The following is a 17,329-nucleotide window of genomic DNA, read 5'->3' as shown; positions in this document are numbered from 1 at the left end:
TAATCATTTTTTCATTTATTTTTCTGTCTATAACCCCAAACCAAAATGCCACCCTTGAAATGTATAAAGTTGGCTCTAAAAGAAATGATAATTCAATTTTTCCTCCTAAGCATTTACAGTTTTTTCATTGTGATAGGAAAAACTGTGTGTGTTTTTTGCATTTTGATGGCATCAAGTGGAACACCATAGTTGGATACAGTGTTTGATTTTTTTTCCTCATCTGATGGCACATGTGGCAAAGTGACTTTAGGAGTGACACTCTCTGTGGGGCCATTGATGATGACACTTAGTCTCCTTGGGTGTGACATTTGTAGTAAAGCTGCTTGTTTTACTGTACATTTTTAATATTTGAAATAAAAAACAATTTAAAAAGGCCTTTTTATATATAAAATCTAAATTCACAGACTTATTTAATTGTGTAAATAAACAAAGATACTTGTATTTATGAATATAAAAAATTTAAACACAAATACATTAGCAGAAGCTACATAAATATTTCAAGAATCATCATATAGTCAACAAAGTAAATTTCTAGAAGTAGTAATTCATCAGCTCAATTATGAACACAAATTTATCAGCAGTATAAAAAAACTGCCTCATTCTACTCTTTCTTAAATATTTTTAGATGCAAAAATATATTATCTTTTATGTTACACCTATACTACTATGCCTGGTTAGCGGGAATCAGGAAATGTAAAATTACCCATCAATATTAATATGCATGATATAAAACTTTTAAAGTATTTTTTTCTTACACTTATAACCAAAATGTAAGGCGATATTGATGTGACTGTTAAAAACCCAGGTTTCTGGGAACCCATATTTTACTGTTGTAAAAATGATTTTACAAGTTATCTTTTTAAATTGGAACATTGGCAATCTTTCTATCACGTGATAAACAGTAGACCATCACGGATACAGAGATATTATTTTGCATACTACCATACATCATTCCAGAACATCTAGAGCAGGAAAGGGCCTGAGATATGACAGCCCTGATTGCTGCCGGGTGACTTTGGCATCTGTGGCTGTTGAGCTGGTTACAGCACAAATTCTGCTAAGTTTTCTTTGACTCAATGAATTTCCGGATTTAAATCTAAATGGACAAGATAAAGGACAGCTCGTTTTTCTTCTTTGGCTGCAAGTCTTTAGTTTCTACTGGCTGCGTCCAATGATAAGAGCCTTACCCCACTACCTTCACACAGGTTTGTAAAAGACAAACCCCATTGTTGTACCTTGCCTCCTGAAAGCAATAACAAGAGAAAACTTTCTGACTCTCATTACCTAAAACATACGACCAAGTGATTAACAGGGAACACGAAACCCTTTCACAAGATGGCCCCAGCCTCTCTTTCCAACCTCAATGCTGCCATTCCAGCTCGTGTTCTTGTCCTGCCAGTCAGCTGACTCCCTGGGCTTTCACAGCCTGGTGCCTTTACATGCGGTTATTCCCTGTTTGGATCCCCACCTGGCTGCTCTGCAAGAACTCTTCTGCAGCCTTCTCTGACCCGAGTTCAGCACGTCCCTCTCTTTTCTTCCTAACACCTTCGGCCAGGACACCACACTAGTCTTCCTGCCCCATAAAGAAGAAATCTTGAACGGAAGTCATGTCTTATTAGTCTTTGATTATATCCCAGCACTTACCACAATGGCTGCACCTAGGCAAATATTTATTGAGTGTATGAATAAAAGACTATAAGACTTATAGCTCCATCTCATGTGATATATATCTTTATTCCACAGTCTTCTAAGGCTCAATTTTATCAATGAAGGCATTTGAAAGAGTTAATTTAGAAAAGGTGCTAGCATAAAGCTTCAGAAGTAATAGGATGTTAATGACTTTCATTTGGTATTAGTAGAACAAAGAAGTATATTGCTAAAATACACAATTTAAAAAAGGCCTTCCTCTGACAGCAACAAGTAATGGTCTATAAAATGATAATCTAAAATTATTTTTTGAATTATAGACTAATTCAAGCAGTAGTTCAGAAAAAAAGGTAATTATTTCCTATTATGAGTTTTAAGAAAATTCATGCTTACCTACCATGCTGTTTTTCATGATAGAGGTGTAAAAGAAAACTAAAGGTAATATAGTAATCTTAGAATTACTTCCTAGGATCAATGTCACTAGAAAACATCAGGTAAGGTATTAAGGGATAGCTAGACAATTTTTTTTCTTCATAACTATTTGTCTAGAGCTTCAGAGCAAAAACACTAATAAAAGCCAGTCATCATTATGATGTCATTCTCATAATTTCCTTAGAAATAAACTAGCAAGTACAAAAAATATTTATAATGTATGACATCATCAATGTGCCTTTCCATTGCTTAACCTTTGGGTTATATTTAGTGAGGCTTCCTGTTTATTATAAGGAATACTTTCTGGGTAAAGTAAAATACATTCAGAAAAGCCCTCTGAAGTAAAATTATCTTTGTAAATCACAAGTGTACTGATGTAGCTTAAACACTATGGACTGAGACAACTGTGTGACTTAATCCAGAAACCTATGAAAAGCTGGTCTCATTTTTATAACCTAAATTCTTTGGAAGGTATTTATCTGTTACTGAAATGGTTTCAGTATCCAAATGATATTTGCCTACCGGTATGGCACGGGCCCTGAGTGACACTTGCAACACACCAAACTTGTTGGAGAAATTAGTGCTCCGATGACATTTATAGTTATAGTTGTTGGTGCTCCCACTTTAAATCTATAAAACATTCACGGCAATTATCCACATTCAATTTATAAGTAATTACAACTTACACAGAATAGGAGACAGGAGAATTAAGTTTTGTGTAATGAGACTGCATTCTCAACCCTTCCATTCTTGCATATAGCCTCTTAGATGATGCACTTCCTCATTTATCCCGTACTGCAACTGTTTCATCTGGCAGAGTTAGTGAACGGCTACCAGTTTACAGTTTCTCCGACATTTTACATGCTCCCCGTGGCATGTGTTTTTTGGAGTATGACATGGACTTGGGAAAACAAAAGAACGAAGTTTCTTCACATACATTAGAAGAGCGTAATCCTTCTCCATAAGTTCTAATATTTAGACTCCCAATTTATTTTGGTAGAAAAATTCAACTTCCCACCCATCCAAGGGATTATCTCACCACAGGTGAGCCTTTCTACCAAAACTTTTATGAATAATGTATTTTCACCTGTTGACTGCCTAAGACTTAAAAAAAGAAATCTCCAATTAATTCTATAGCAGGACACTCCATCAACCAGCATCAAACTGGGGCTCCTAGCAAGCCACACTTAACTTCCTTTACAATTCATAGTGCTCGAGGCTAAATCAAGCTGTAGCTTCTTTTCTGCTTCAACAAGCTGTGCCAAGGTTGACCCACACTTGGGAACAGAGGCTGACAGGAGCAGGAACAGGATCCGGGTCTAACTTTGTGTGGCTTTACTGGGCAATGCTGGTAGAAGACAGCAGAAGTGGGAATCAGTGCTGATTCTGGAACACACTGTCTTCAAATGTTCACAGGTTGGATTTTGGATGGTTGTTGGATGGATTTGCATTACCAGAGTCAGACAGACATAAGGTTGAATCCTAATTTCTAGATGTAGATTATTAGGGCGAGCACTTAAATATTCTCATCTATAAAATAAGAATAATAATACCCAGATTATAGGACTATTGCAAGGATTAAATAGGGAGTGTCTTGTGAAGTCCCTGAAACTGGTAGAACTTCTAAAAGGTATATGGCCTTCCTTATCAAGGAAAACATGTATGCAAATAGAGTGTAAGATTTAGCTTTAGCTTTGATAATGCTAAAGTGGCCTATGGGCCAGCAGCAAAAACATTCCATAAGTTATCAGGCACCTGGAACACCTAAAGCAAGCACTAGACCCAGTAACTTGTATGGCTGTGTAGGGGGAGGATGACAGGATTGATGGTGGGAGGAAGGAAGATACTGAAGCACCAGCTTACTATAATCTAGGGCAGCTCCACATAGAACCAAAGAACTGAAAGGGGCTGAATTCTCCTTTCTTGTGTAAAGCTCAGTGATTTTTGAGCTTATCTAATAAACTTGTAGTTCTTACTTGTAGGAGGCTGAAATATCCTCCATGGAGGATCAAGCAGGACTGCAGCATTAAGTCTTATACTAGTATACAATGAATGCATCGTCTAATCTGAAGGTATATAGGAGACTGGCTGTGTGAGATTTGGATCTGCCAGCTACTACATTTAGTCCCTTGATCTGTTTGACCAGCACCATTGTGGGGTCATACTTCATACCGAGAGACAACCCTTCTCCCCTACCTCAAAGCACTCTACTTATATGAAAGCAATGTTTATGGCACTGTAGCCTTCCTGATACGTGAAGGGAATATTACTAGGATACCGAAGGAGTTACTGCATGGATGGCTGATGCCTAGACAAACACACATAAGTAGGATTACCTGGTTAGTCAGCAATAATCAATGAATGGTATGAGGACTAGCTGAATAGGACCCTTAGGTAAAGTGACAAAGCTGGGTATATTACCAAAGAATAAATCACCCTTGTCCTTGATTATAAAATAAACTTTGATCGTTCATTTTAAGCCAAACTGTCAGGGAGCCTAAGAGATAAGAGCAATGCCTTGAACAGCAATGGAAGGAAACCTAGTCGAAGCATCTTTCTTTTTGGTGTTTATGTTTTCATATGTATTATGAGAAACTCTGCCCCTGTGACTGTGGAAGCCAATCTAAAGCCTTACGGGGGTGTGGTGGGGGGTGGGGGAGAGGGGTAAAGGGCTCTGACAGCTGAGCTGCACAGGTGGCTTTGCTGAGAACGCTGTAGCCTTATGGTGAGCCAGAGTTCTCTCTACAATTTCATTCCTTTGTCCCCTTCTTTCCACTTAGTCATTTACGCCTTTAATAACTTTTTAATAGTTTATACCAAGTCTATAATTTAATAGTCCAAGTTGTTATTAGAAACTTTACTTTTAAGTACAATTTAACTTGGATAAGCCGAGAGATAATTTCTTTCCAATAATTCCTTTTAGGAACATTTCCTATCTTTCCTTTGTTTTCAGTATTTCAAGTGCATCTTGAACCCCCATTTATTCCCCATCCTAAATCTTTAATCCCTAGACAATCTACTCTTTTGAAAGATATTGACTTAACATACTCAGGATCACAGAAAACAAAATATTGTATTTTAAACAGCCTTTTTTCTTGAGCAACTTTGACTGATTTTTTTTTCTAACTTTGCAACATTTCCCCAAAGACTGCTTCTCACTAATTTCCTGGCTCTTAAAAAATTCCTTTTCCTTAAGTTTGGTGTCATAATAATACTTCTTAGGGCCTCCAGGGAGGATGCTGAACTTAATTATATTATGGCCACTGTAATTTGGTGGGTCAGCCACACTTACTTCCTCAACCAATTTATATGCTACTCAAGGCGAAACCAAGAGTAACCTCTCTTTATGCTTAAGCAACAAGCTGTTCCAAGAAAGCCGTTGTTTATAGTATTGAGAAACTGTTCCTCCAAGCCACATCCCAGTGTAATGTGCAGTTGGCAAAAAGAAGGTTGTATGTTGTTCAACAGGGAAATCTGTCTCATTCGACCACCCAAGAGGGCAGCAAAAATAAGTCACCTAGTAAAGGTGGTCTTTTATACAAAGGTCAAACAGAACTTTACTGGAAACTTTGGGTGGACTGGAAAGTCCTGGCTTAATATAGTGAACTGCATAATTTAACATGTGTTCAAGTTTGACTGTATAAGTAAAGCTTATTGAAAGATCAATGTATGCTCAATTATGCTTTTTTTATTTAAAAAGCAGTGGTTAAAGGAAGAAAAATGAAACAGGATGGCTTGTACAAGATATTGCTTCCTAATCCCGACACAACCCTACATCAGCCCTCTTCTTACTCCTGCTCCCCCTCCCCTCTGCTTTTCATGGCACTTGCCTGTCATACAGCCACCTGCTTTTCCTGATGACTGAAAGGAGGAGAAGGTATGGAGAAGGTATGGAAGTAGGAAGCAAAAGGAGGAGGCTTGGTCATCATGATGCTCACAGCAGACACAAAGTGCTAAGTGCAAGTTAACTGACATCCCCTCAATTTTTAACATAGTTTTGCTTTTAGTCATTTGGTTGCCATCATCAAGGTCATTTTTGTGTCTATTTTATGATAAATAGTTAATGATCAGATGTGGTATAGTTAAGGATATTTTATAATTTCAAAATTTATGAAACATAGGCTGACCACATATCCCAGTTTGCCTGGACACAGTTCTGTTCTACATTCTAGTAAGATGGTTAAGAGACTCTTTACTCTCACAAGTATCCCAGTTTCAGTGGTAAATTCAATGGTCACCCTTACTTTAATGCATGTTTCAACTACTGAGGGGCAAAGAAGGAAAATTCTAAACGTACACTTTTAGGTGAAAATAACAGCTTTGTATAGTAAATGGTGCCAAAGGCCGGCATGTGTGTTAATGACATTAGTATGGTCCCTGTCCTCAAGGGAGGACGTATGGCAGATGATGGCAGTTAAGGTTAGCGCCACAGTAAAGGCTCTAACTCATAAAGAGCATCCTTGAGCTATTGCATATATTGCAGAAGGATGCAGTGACACAGGCAGTGGTGCACTTAGTGGTAGAGATCAGCAGGGTATTCAGGGGGTCAAGACAACAGGATTGAGATGTGAGATACGTATGCATCAAAAGCCCAGGCATGCCAGTGACTGATGGAAATCTCACACAAGTCATTTACAGGAGAAAGTTGCAGAATGCTATCAAAAGCACCTATACCACTTTCTTTTATTAACTACCCTCATAAATGGGATGCTCAAAAGTAGTTCTTTGTGCCCTGGCTGGTATGATCAGTGGTTAAAGCATCAGCCTACTTACTGAAGGGTCTCAGGTTCGATTCCCAGTCAAAGGCATGTAGCTGGGTTGCAGATTCAATCATTGGCCCTGGTCTGGATGCATGTGGGAGGCAACCAATCTCTCTCTCTCTCTCTCTCTCTCTCTCTCTCTCTCCCCCTTCCACTATCTCTAAAAATCAATGGGAAAAATATCCTTGGGTGAGGAGTAACAACAACAAAAATCGTTTTTTGTAATGATGTTCTAAAAAATTTGAAGCCCTAGGAAATATAAACCATAAAAATATTAGGATTTTTTTGATAGAACTAAAATGTTCATTTAGAGAACTATGTTAACTTTTCAAGATATCCCTAATGTGTTCAAATATTGCTGTATAAATAATAGTCTAGTGTCTTCAAAGACTTAAAGCAACATAACTTCTTAGAGAGGAGTATATTGGGAGTAACTGATTGGCCATATAAATCTGAGGTCAGACAACTTTGTCTTAAGGTTGTGAATATTTAAGGCTTTGCAGGCCATATAGTCTCTGAATGGCAACTCCTCAACTCCACTGTTGTAGCTCAAAAATAGCCATAGATAATATGTAAACAAATGGCATGGCTGTATTCCAATAAAACTTTATTTATAAAAATAGGCAACAGGCCAGATTCTGTCTGTAGTTTGCCAATCCTTAATCTAAGTCATTACTACATAGTATGTCTTAAGTATACTTTACTCTGGCCCACAAGCTATATAATATCCATATATGTGGTATAATTTATTGCAAGGTTTAAATTATTTCACTATAATCTTAAATTTAATTTCCCCAAATCCACCATTGTAACCACAATGATCTTTTGTTAATTCTTTAACATTACTAGAACAAAAAGAAAATTATTAGCTCCGTTTTTTTTAACCATGGGTCAACTTTTATATTCAGAAAATCTTCATAAATATATTGCATTTATTCTTTATTTCTTCTATAGAAATGAAGACTAAAGTAAATAGCATTGGCTCTGATCATTTATCCCAAATGAGGATCAAGACTGAGAAAATATTTTATCTCTGTTCAATCTGATTGAAGAGTCCTTATCTTAAAAAGAGAATGAGAAACATCCATCAGATTGCATATTAACAGTCTAAGCAAATTAATGAAGTTTAAGAATTCTTAACCAAAAACATAAAATCCCATGATCCCTCAATGAAGCTTGATTCTGGAAGTTACTATTTTCATGTGGGCCAGATTACAAAACCAGAGATTTGTTTTCAGTGCCCAAACACTCTCAGGTTTTGCCTTTCTTTCTCTGCTGAAAGCTATTTTTACTTTTCTAAACCCAAACATCCTCCAGCTTTCTCCCCATCAAAATCCGCACTAGAGAAAAGAGCTGAAATTTGTTCTCACTACACTAAAAAGTCCGATAAAGATACGGTCTGCTTTCTCAGAGACATTTGCATTTTAACACAGACTAAGCTATAAAAATCAGACCGATGATCTTTAATAAAAAGAATATTTCATACCTCTTTATTTTTGTAAATAACAATTTTAACTTTTTCTTTATGTCTAAGTATCCTCCTTTAAAAAAGCGATCTTGCCGAAACCGGTTTGGCTCAGTGGATAGAGCGTCAGCCTGCGGACTGAAAGGTCCCAGGTTCGATTCCGGTCAAGGGCATGTACCTGGGTTGCGGGCACATCCCCAATAGGAGATGTGCAGGAGGCAGCTGATCGATGTTTCTCTCTCATCAATGTTTCTAACTGTCTCTATCTCTCTCCCTTCCTCTATGTAAAAAATCAATAAAATATATTTAAAAAAAAAAAAAAAAAAGCGATCTTGTCTGTATTTTGCTTCGCACATATTTTATCCTGCAAACAACATTAGTTTCTATTTCATATCGCTCTCCCTTAAGAAATCTCATCTAATTGAAATATCATTGAGCAGTGGAGACAACTCTCTTCTTTTTGATACTTGGGGGCATCTTGAAAGAAATAAGTTTCACCCGGGGTGAATAGCTTGGCAACAAGCAGTGCCACGTAGACCTTCCCTTTATGTTCATGGAAAAACACTGGTCTCCTTTGATTAAGAGCATCTGAACAACCGACAGGTACAGTCCCCCTGCCGCGAATCCATTAGTCGCGCTGTCTAGCCCTCGGGTAGGTTATGGCATGAAGTTTTTTCTCCATGCAAATCTGCTGCTGCTCACCCTGCTATCAGTTTCTACTTCTCAGAAAAGCAGCCTTGAGAGTCCCCTCTATCTCCTCCCATGTTTCTAAGCCACTGTTCCCTGCTGCTCAGAAACATGAACATGCTGGGAAAACCTATAGCAAAACATCAGGCGTGTTAAATAAGGAAGATGAATTTTACATAGCATTCCATGTCAGCATGGCTCTCTCTGTGTGGCTGACCCACCTCAAATGACCTCACCTCTGCCGGTTTTAGTTTCCTTGACTGTAGAATGACTCCAGAGGTCCCTTCGACTTCTAAAAGTTGTATGATTTTGTGACTAAAGCACTTAGTGACAGCTATTTTCTTTGAAGCTCAGGAGCTGTTTTTGCTTAATTTTGCTTTCCCAGCTCTGTCCCTAAAAGTTGATATTGAACTGATGGCCAGACAAGTGAGTTGCTGAAGCACAGCGCTGGGATCTAAGCAGTCCACAATCTCTCCTACGCAATTCTGAGCCCCAAAAGCTTTGAAAGGCTGTTTAAAAACATGTTTAGTGCAAATTCATTTGCCAGAAAAACTAGACCTGAACTGTGGTGAAGCAGTTTAAGGTCTTTATTTATCCTACTCAGTTGGACTATTCAGATGTTTTTCTGCAGATATATTAATATTAATAATAATATTATGAGGTCCTATCCCAGACCCCACCAGGGTTGTCAGGTAATGCATCCTATGTGAACCAGATTGACTTAGTATAAACCTGAAAATCCCCAAATTCTGAAACTTACCTCGTCTTAAGGGTTTCATGTACAGGATGGTGAGGAATGGCAAGCTCAGTATATATTCCTAATGATGACCTGCGTACCACAATATCTCAAACGTTTGCAGCTAAGGAGAAACAGTGTTTGGTACTGTTTTCATGAAAATTTCAAGTACGTTCTTTGAAAACTGGTATTTTTCACCATGTATCTTTTCAATTATTAGTTAATAAAAATATTCAGTTAATAAAAGGTCCCCATTCCCTGTATGGATAAATGGTAAGTTTATTCACTTTAGTATTTTGTAGGTCAACACTGGGAACAATGAGATGGCCTCATGCCAAATAAGGGAACAAGTAAATGGGGAAGTATTTGAACCTGCCTAGAAAGTAACCCTGAGACACTAACCCAAAAGCCCTAATTCCCTCCATCTTTCTAATCTCTATCTGTTTACAGTTTAATTCACTGTAATCCATCAACACTATAGAGACAGAATTTCTGGACTTTTCCCAGTTCCTCTGGCTCAGTTAGAAGTCCTATAAACATTAGCTGGATGAACAAATCCACCAATGAATGAATGACACACCTACAGTATCTCCCTCATATGGGGCTGAGCCATATTATTCTTGCAGATCCACAAAGCACAAGGCAAACAGTCAGTGCACTACTACACAGACACCTTCGGAAAACAGATGGTTTCTGAACTGGATTCCACAGCTCTGTCAGCTTTCTGATCAAACAGTATGAAGCTTTATTACTGTCTTCTGGTTTACAATCCTCTGGCTGGATCCCTACCTGGATCTTCCGTGAATGAAAAGCCGGTTTCAAAGGAAAATGCTTCCCATCAATGGACATAATCAGGTGGCAGAGAGAATACTCTGACAAGGGGCCAGTATGGTGTTAAAAAGCAGAAGGGTCAAATCATTTCAACTTTCTACACGAATACATTGAGCATTGCTTTTAGAAGGAATGACTGTGACAGGCAATGGTGTAATATATGCTAAGGAAAACGAGGACTTTAGTGAGGGATCATGAGTACATAGGCACGCTTTCAAGCAGAGAGGACTAACGGGAAAGTTTGTCATATACATAGGTAGCATCATTCCTACTTAAAACTCAGACATAAGACATAAGCTAGCTTTTTTTTTATTAAAAAGAAATTAACTTTTTATTTTTGACTGCTTATTGAATATAGTTAGCATTAATTCAAAGAATATGTTTTAAATGTGACAAAGGCTTTAATGAGAAAATAATTGACTAAAGATTTTCCTGAGATAAAAATACACACATTCTTGGATAGAGTCAGAATTTGTGCTTTTTAGATTTTTTCTTTTACTTAAGGGAATAAATAAGAACAGATTTTAATATGCATATTAAATACTTAGCAATGGCATACTAAAAGGCTTATGTGAATAAGTGACAATATTACTCTTTAGTCTACAGCACATTAATCACACTAGTATGATTAAAGACAAGTTAAAAACATATCATACTTGTTTACCAAAGTTAGTTAAATTATACATAATGGAGCTCAACATCATTGTAAAGAAGCTGTGAACTGTAGAGACAGAGGTTGTAAAATATTCCAGAATTATATGTTTCAAAAACACAAAACTTTATCATTAAATGCTTTCTACTCTCTATTTAAGCATTTGCAGGTAGACCCCTACATACTTCCGGTGTTCTTATAGGTTTGGATACAAACTTGACAGTACTCACTAATTAATATGATTAATGGATGTGATTGAAATAGAAACTTTACAAAAGCCTTTCAAAGTAAAGAGAGAACTGGGGTTATATAGATGTGGTTTTTTTTCAGGACCTCACCTATTTTTTTTTTTGAGGGGGGGGGTGAGTTGAGTCATTTTCTGCAACTTAGAAGTTATTAAGTCAGTCTTTTTGACCCCATTGTTTCTGGTGATTCAGCAATGCTTCCTGGTGCCTATTTCATTGGTACATCAAATCTAGGTATATTGGTCTACAAATCTTAAAAATGAAAGTAGACATAAGCAAGAAACTAGGATTATGTGGACATTAAGAAAGTACCATCCAATCAGGTATATTGTACCAGCAGAAAGCTTTAGTTAGGTTGCTTTTTGACCCTGAATGTCCCTAAAGTGTGCCACAGAGTAAAGTCCAGTAGTAAGAAGCATGGGGAGGCAGGAAGGCAGGCTTGAGTAGTAAGAGCCTGGACTCCAATTTAAAGGAATCTTATTTGTCCAAGGAGTAGGGAAAGTCTGCTGGTAATAGCATGTTGATTTTCCTTTCAAACTTCTGTGCTTTACAGCAGCGATTTTCAACGTTTTTTCTCTCATGGTATACATAAACTAATGACTAAAATTCTGCAGCACACCAAAAAATATTTCATAATTTTTGCCGACCTGACCAAAAAAAGTATAATTTTGATTCATTCATACCAGATGGACATTATTGTGTTGGCTGTTGTCAATTTTTTTTTTTAATTCGTATGGCACACCAGTTGAAAATTGCTGCTTTAGACTATGCTGATCACTGCCCGTGGCTGCCAAGAAGGGCACATACCCAGGCTAATCATGGTAGCACATGTTCTGAAACCCAGGAGTGGCATAGGTTCTGCGACTTCTGTTGGGACTCATAGGGAAAAACAGCTCTTGCTCCTCTGGGTTTGCTAAATTGGTAGGATGTGAGCTGGAGCTGCTACGGTTTGTGCCACAGGAAGAAAGCCTGACCAAGAATGAAGCCAACACAGGGGCAAGTGAAGCCAGGGCAGGGGAAGCCAAGCCAAGAGTTATTTTGTTTTGTCTTTTGATTAAGCCCATTTGAATTGAGTTCTGTTTTTCTGAGGATCTTCTCTCCTTGCATTCATTTTTCAATTCTTTCTAGATTCAGTTCTTAAGCCGCCTTGCCCTCCAGACCAGAAGCTCCCAAAACCCCTCCCAGGGGAAGTAGGACAGTCACAATAGCCTAAAGAAACCACTGCTACCCCAGGAGCCTAACACGCTGCAGGGGCACTGGCCATAACCGTCCTCGCTGTCTCCTGTAGACGGAGACCCAGAATCCCTCGCTGAGTGTGTAAGACCCTTTCTGGGTACTGTCTCTTGACTCAGGTTACATGTCTAGCCTGATCTCACTCCCTTCATGATGTTTCCTCCAAGAAAGGTTCTTCCCTCTTTTCTGCCCATCCCCGTTAGCAGTCATTCCCTATGTGAGGTGCCCCATCCTCAGGGGGAGGGAGTTACCTGCTCTTCCCATTGGACTCTCCCAGACTTTGCTTATACCTAGCTTTGAGTATAGCATGTACCAGGTAATTTATTCTGGTTTCTCTCCCTGTCGCTTATCCTGCCCACCGTGCCTTCCTGGGGAACCACCTTCCACAGTCCACGTCCTGTGTTTTGGGTTGGATTCCAGAGATGGCTCCAGAGATGGGCCCTGTTCAGTACCTAACACATATGATGAATGTGTCTCCTAGTCCTTGTTTAATGGTAACTGAACAACACGTCTCTAAACATTGATACCATGGAACAGGCTATAGTAGTTAAAACCATCAGAATTTTTGACAAAACAAACACACAAACAAAAATCATAGAGTCATATCTCAGCAGTGTCAGGCATGATGACAAAGAAATGCTTTTGGTAGGATTAAAATAAGCAAACACTATGGGACAGTTTGAATATTAGTGTCTTAATGTCTCATCTATTTTATTCTAACTATTGTTTTCAAATGTGTTTCAAAATAGTGAGTTTGACTGCCATCTTTTTCAAGTAAAATCTTCCTAGGGTTATCAATGCGTTATGGCTACATTCTGTTTTACTATGACGTCTTCCAGATCCAAAGATAAACAACTGGGGGTGGGGTCGGGGGCAGAGGACACTCTGGGCCGATGCCTGTGTACTCCTCACATTAGTGTCATCAGTTTAATATTCCCCCATCATTAAAAACCTGTTCTCTGTCTGTTGACAACTCTTCTACCATTGAGTTTCACTCCTGGGTGGCATTTAAGCTATATTTAAAACTTACATCTTGTTTATATACACTCTTGAGCCAGATCCTTTGGTTTACAGGAAAGAATGTGCTGATCTCTTTCCTTCCCCCCTAAAAAATTACTGAAGTTAACATTAATTGCGTCTATGACTGCTTATTGCTGATCTCCTCAAAGGGTTGATATCAAATGCAAAGCTCTCGCCACTTGACTTTGCTTATGCTACAACATGAAATATAAATCAAAGAGATTATGGAAATATTCCACATTTAGTCTATGCACTTATATACCTAAACATTGTCTGCTTAAAAATTAGGTGTGTAATTTTTTTTGAAAAGTTTATCTTTAGCAATATTTCATTCAACCACCCACTGTTCTATTATATATATGTGAATATGTAAATATGTATATACATATTGAAAAATCATATAATACCACGTATAGACAATAAAACTGAGCAATGAAATACCTTTCTTTAGGGAAGAATTAAAAATACTGGCCCATTAAATGCTATTCAAAACTAATGGGAAAATTAGAAAAATTAGACATTCATGGAACTAAAACATAGACATTTAAGTCTATCTAAATTGGGCCCTGGCCATTAATGAAAAATTAATGATCACTTTGTTGTTGTTTTTTTTAAGAATAGTTTACTGATTTTTAGAGGGAGAGGAAAGGAGAAGAGAGAAACATTGATCTGAGAGCATAACATTGACCGGCTGCCTCCTGCATGCCCCCTACCAGGGATCAAGCCAGAAACCTGGGCATGTGCCCCGACCAGGTTTTGGGTTGGGTTCCAGCAACCTTTAGGTTCCTGGGAGGACACCCAACCAACTGAGCCACACCAGCCAGGGCGATCACTTTGTATTTTATATCCTGTAAAAAGCATTACCTCCCAATGTTTTCAGTCTACTATAGCCTAATAAAGGTATATCTTTTCACCCAAAACTAATCAAAATTCCTCTGTTTGATCATTTTGATGTACATTATTATCCCCAAATAGCACAATAAAACCTTGCTCATACTGATACAACATAAGAATTGACAAAAACTTTTTTCAATAACTAAATATTTTGTGAAAAAAATTTCCTCTGATGCAATATCATTATTCATCTTTAATGTCTCTTATATATTTTCAAGTGCCACAATGAATTCAAATTAGCAAAATTACTGGGATTATGTCTTCTACTCTGCTTTCCCAACGGCACTCAAGACAGTCATGATTTGACTATGAATCCATTTTGAACTCACTTCTATTTCAACTCATGAATTGTTCGGTATTTAAAATTAAAAGGTGGAAATAAAAGGCTTACTGGCATGCTTCATCTGGGGGTTTTCACAACAAATGTGTGGTTAACACTATCTTGTGGGCACAGGAGAGGTCTCTCTTTTAATATGATATCCAACCATGTGACTAAATGCCTCCCAGAAATGTAGAATTAGAAGTGCAAAGGTTGGATAAAGTCAAAGGTCAAGCCCCTACAGGCAAGAGGGGGCCAGCTTCCTACCAAGTTTCTAGCAGGCCTGCTTCCCTAGGGCACATCATAAAAGTAATTTACTGACAACTCACCTTATCAGGGGTCATTTGGAGCCTCAAGTCTTCTGGAATTCACTTTTAAGAAGCATGATTAAGTGGGGACAACTATTGGCCCTAAGAGTTTTTATGCCAAGAACAAATGTCTGTCAGAATTAAATTCTTTGTGTGTGGTGGTTTCAGACTTAAAAAAAGATGCGTGACCCAATGAAAAGCACATATATTCTATTCACCAAATTAAATCTTAAATGAACATTGGTTAATTGATTTGTTTTTTTTGTGTGTGTTTTTTTAAATACTCCAGAAATCCAAATAGCCACAACAGCCTAATAAAATGGAGAATGTATTTATTACCAAGTCAGTTAAATCCTTTTCAATCTCTCCTAGTCCAGTTTGCTCTCACACTGGAGGGAAAATGCATTCACGGTATTTCAAAGAAAAAGGAAGATGCCACTGAAGCCAAGAAAGTTAACGTACTTTAAACATTTTGCAAGAAAAGCTATTTCCTGATTAAAACAAATCTCCTGTTTTCGTGTTTTTGATAATTTTGACATGAAATATTTGGCTTTAATATTAGGTAGAGATGGTTTTTCCACATTTAAAAAAAATTACTAAAGGTTAAAATATGTGTGCACTGGACAAAATTAAAATAGATTACCTGCCACTGTGTGTGGGATACAGCTTGAATCTACGCAGCGCGTGGAATCGAAGCCGGGATGTTCAATTGCAAAGCACACATCTCAGTAATAACAGGGGAGGAGGCATACAATTTCCAGGAACACCCACAATGAAAATTATTCTTTCCAAACAGAGAATTGTTTTGGAATAAGTTAGGTTAATTGGCACCACGAGGTTTCTCCCTAGGAAACAACACTGAAATCCTTACATGTGCAAGTGAGAGGATCAGGCCTTCCCCTCCCTCCCTTTTCAGTTGTGCATGTCTAGTTTACTCTGTCCACAACCAAATCAGCTTTTGTAGATTCACATGCAGGTAGAAAAGCAGACAGCTCCTTCCCCTCCCCCCCCCCCCCCCAGCTTAATTTACAGCCTGGAAGACTGACTAGGTACATGAGGTTCAATGGCCAACAATAAAGGAGAAAGAAACTCACTGAGGGTATATATCTGGGAATTTCTACCCTTGAGAGTGAATTATGGGTACTTTATAACGCAGGCCATTATTTTATAATTTAAAGAGGTAGAGATTCCCTACAGCATTTGCCTGTCCTCCTTATCAGAGGCCCCTAGTTTTGTCTTCTATCGTCAATTTTAGTCCTCTTTGACTTCAAGATACCTGATTTGGCCTCTTATATGCCAAATCCAAGTATAATTATCCTCTTAAAAATAAACATCTGACCTCCTTTTGCTATTTAAATGCGCAGTTCCCCAAGGAGGAACATGAGTGTACACACTGTCTTTAGTTGTGGTAACCCTTTTCACGAATTATCATTTACATCTGGCACAGAGCGAGCCCTCTTCTTTACATTACCACAGTTGCTATTCTCCTGTAACTTAAAACTTTCCACCAGAACCCATTAAATGTCCCGTGTTGCTAATGTACTGTTTCAAAATTTGTATTTTAAAACTATGGGAAAGAAGTATAAATTCAGTAAACACCATGTGTACACAATGCTTACACTTAATAGGGTCAGTTTCTAAGTATTCCTCCAATTATTGACCCACTGAACATTGGAATAGAAAGGAGCTCCAGCTATTATAAATCCTCTCGTTTGACGATGAAGCACTGAGGCTCCAGTGGGCAGTGGCTGGCCCAGGGGCACAGTGCATCCGGCAGCACTAGTGCCAGGAGTCAGTATTCTCCCCACCATGTGCTCCTACTCCTGCCCCTCCCAGTCTACTCTCAACACGGCTGCTATTCCCTTGTTTAAAAGTTTGTCAGATCATGTCACTCTTCTATTCAGAATCCGCCCATGATTCCTCATTTCACTCAGAGGAAAAGCCAAAGACCCCCCACTATCTGACGCCCACTTCCCGCACCCACCAGCAAACCGGTGCTCCACTCTGTGCTCTCCCCTCCGACCACTCCTCCCTCTCCCCTCACTCAGCTTCACACTGGCTTCCTCCACAGCGCAGCGCGCCAAGCACTGCCCACTTCAA

At 38.4% G+C, this 17,329-nt stretch overlaps 1 protein-coding gene across 4 annotated transcripts in view; it reads right to left on the bottom strand.

Annotated features, from left to right (window-relative positions):
- The window catches only part of LOC118658797 (hedgehog interacting protein), an 89,297-nt gene that overhangs the window by 46,195 nt on the left and 25,773 nt on the right, over window positions 1-17,329 (bottom strand). The window lies entirely within an intron of this gene.

The sequence above is a fragment of the Myotis myotis genome, unplaced genomic scaffold (assembly GCF_014108235.1).
Source record: "Myotis myotis isolate mMyoMyo1 unplaced genomic scaffold, mMyoMyo1.p scaffold_m19_p_6, whole genome shotgun sequence".
Classification (NCBI taxonomy): domain Eukaryota; kingdom Metazoa; phylum Chordata; class Mammalia; order Chiroptera; family Vespertilionidae; genus Myotis; species Myotis myotis.
The sequence above is the reverse complement of the archived record's forward strand: the minus strand, read 5'-3'. Positions and strand labels throughout refer to the sequence as shown.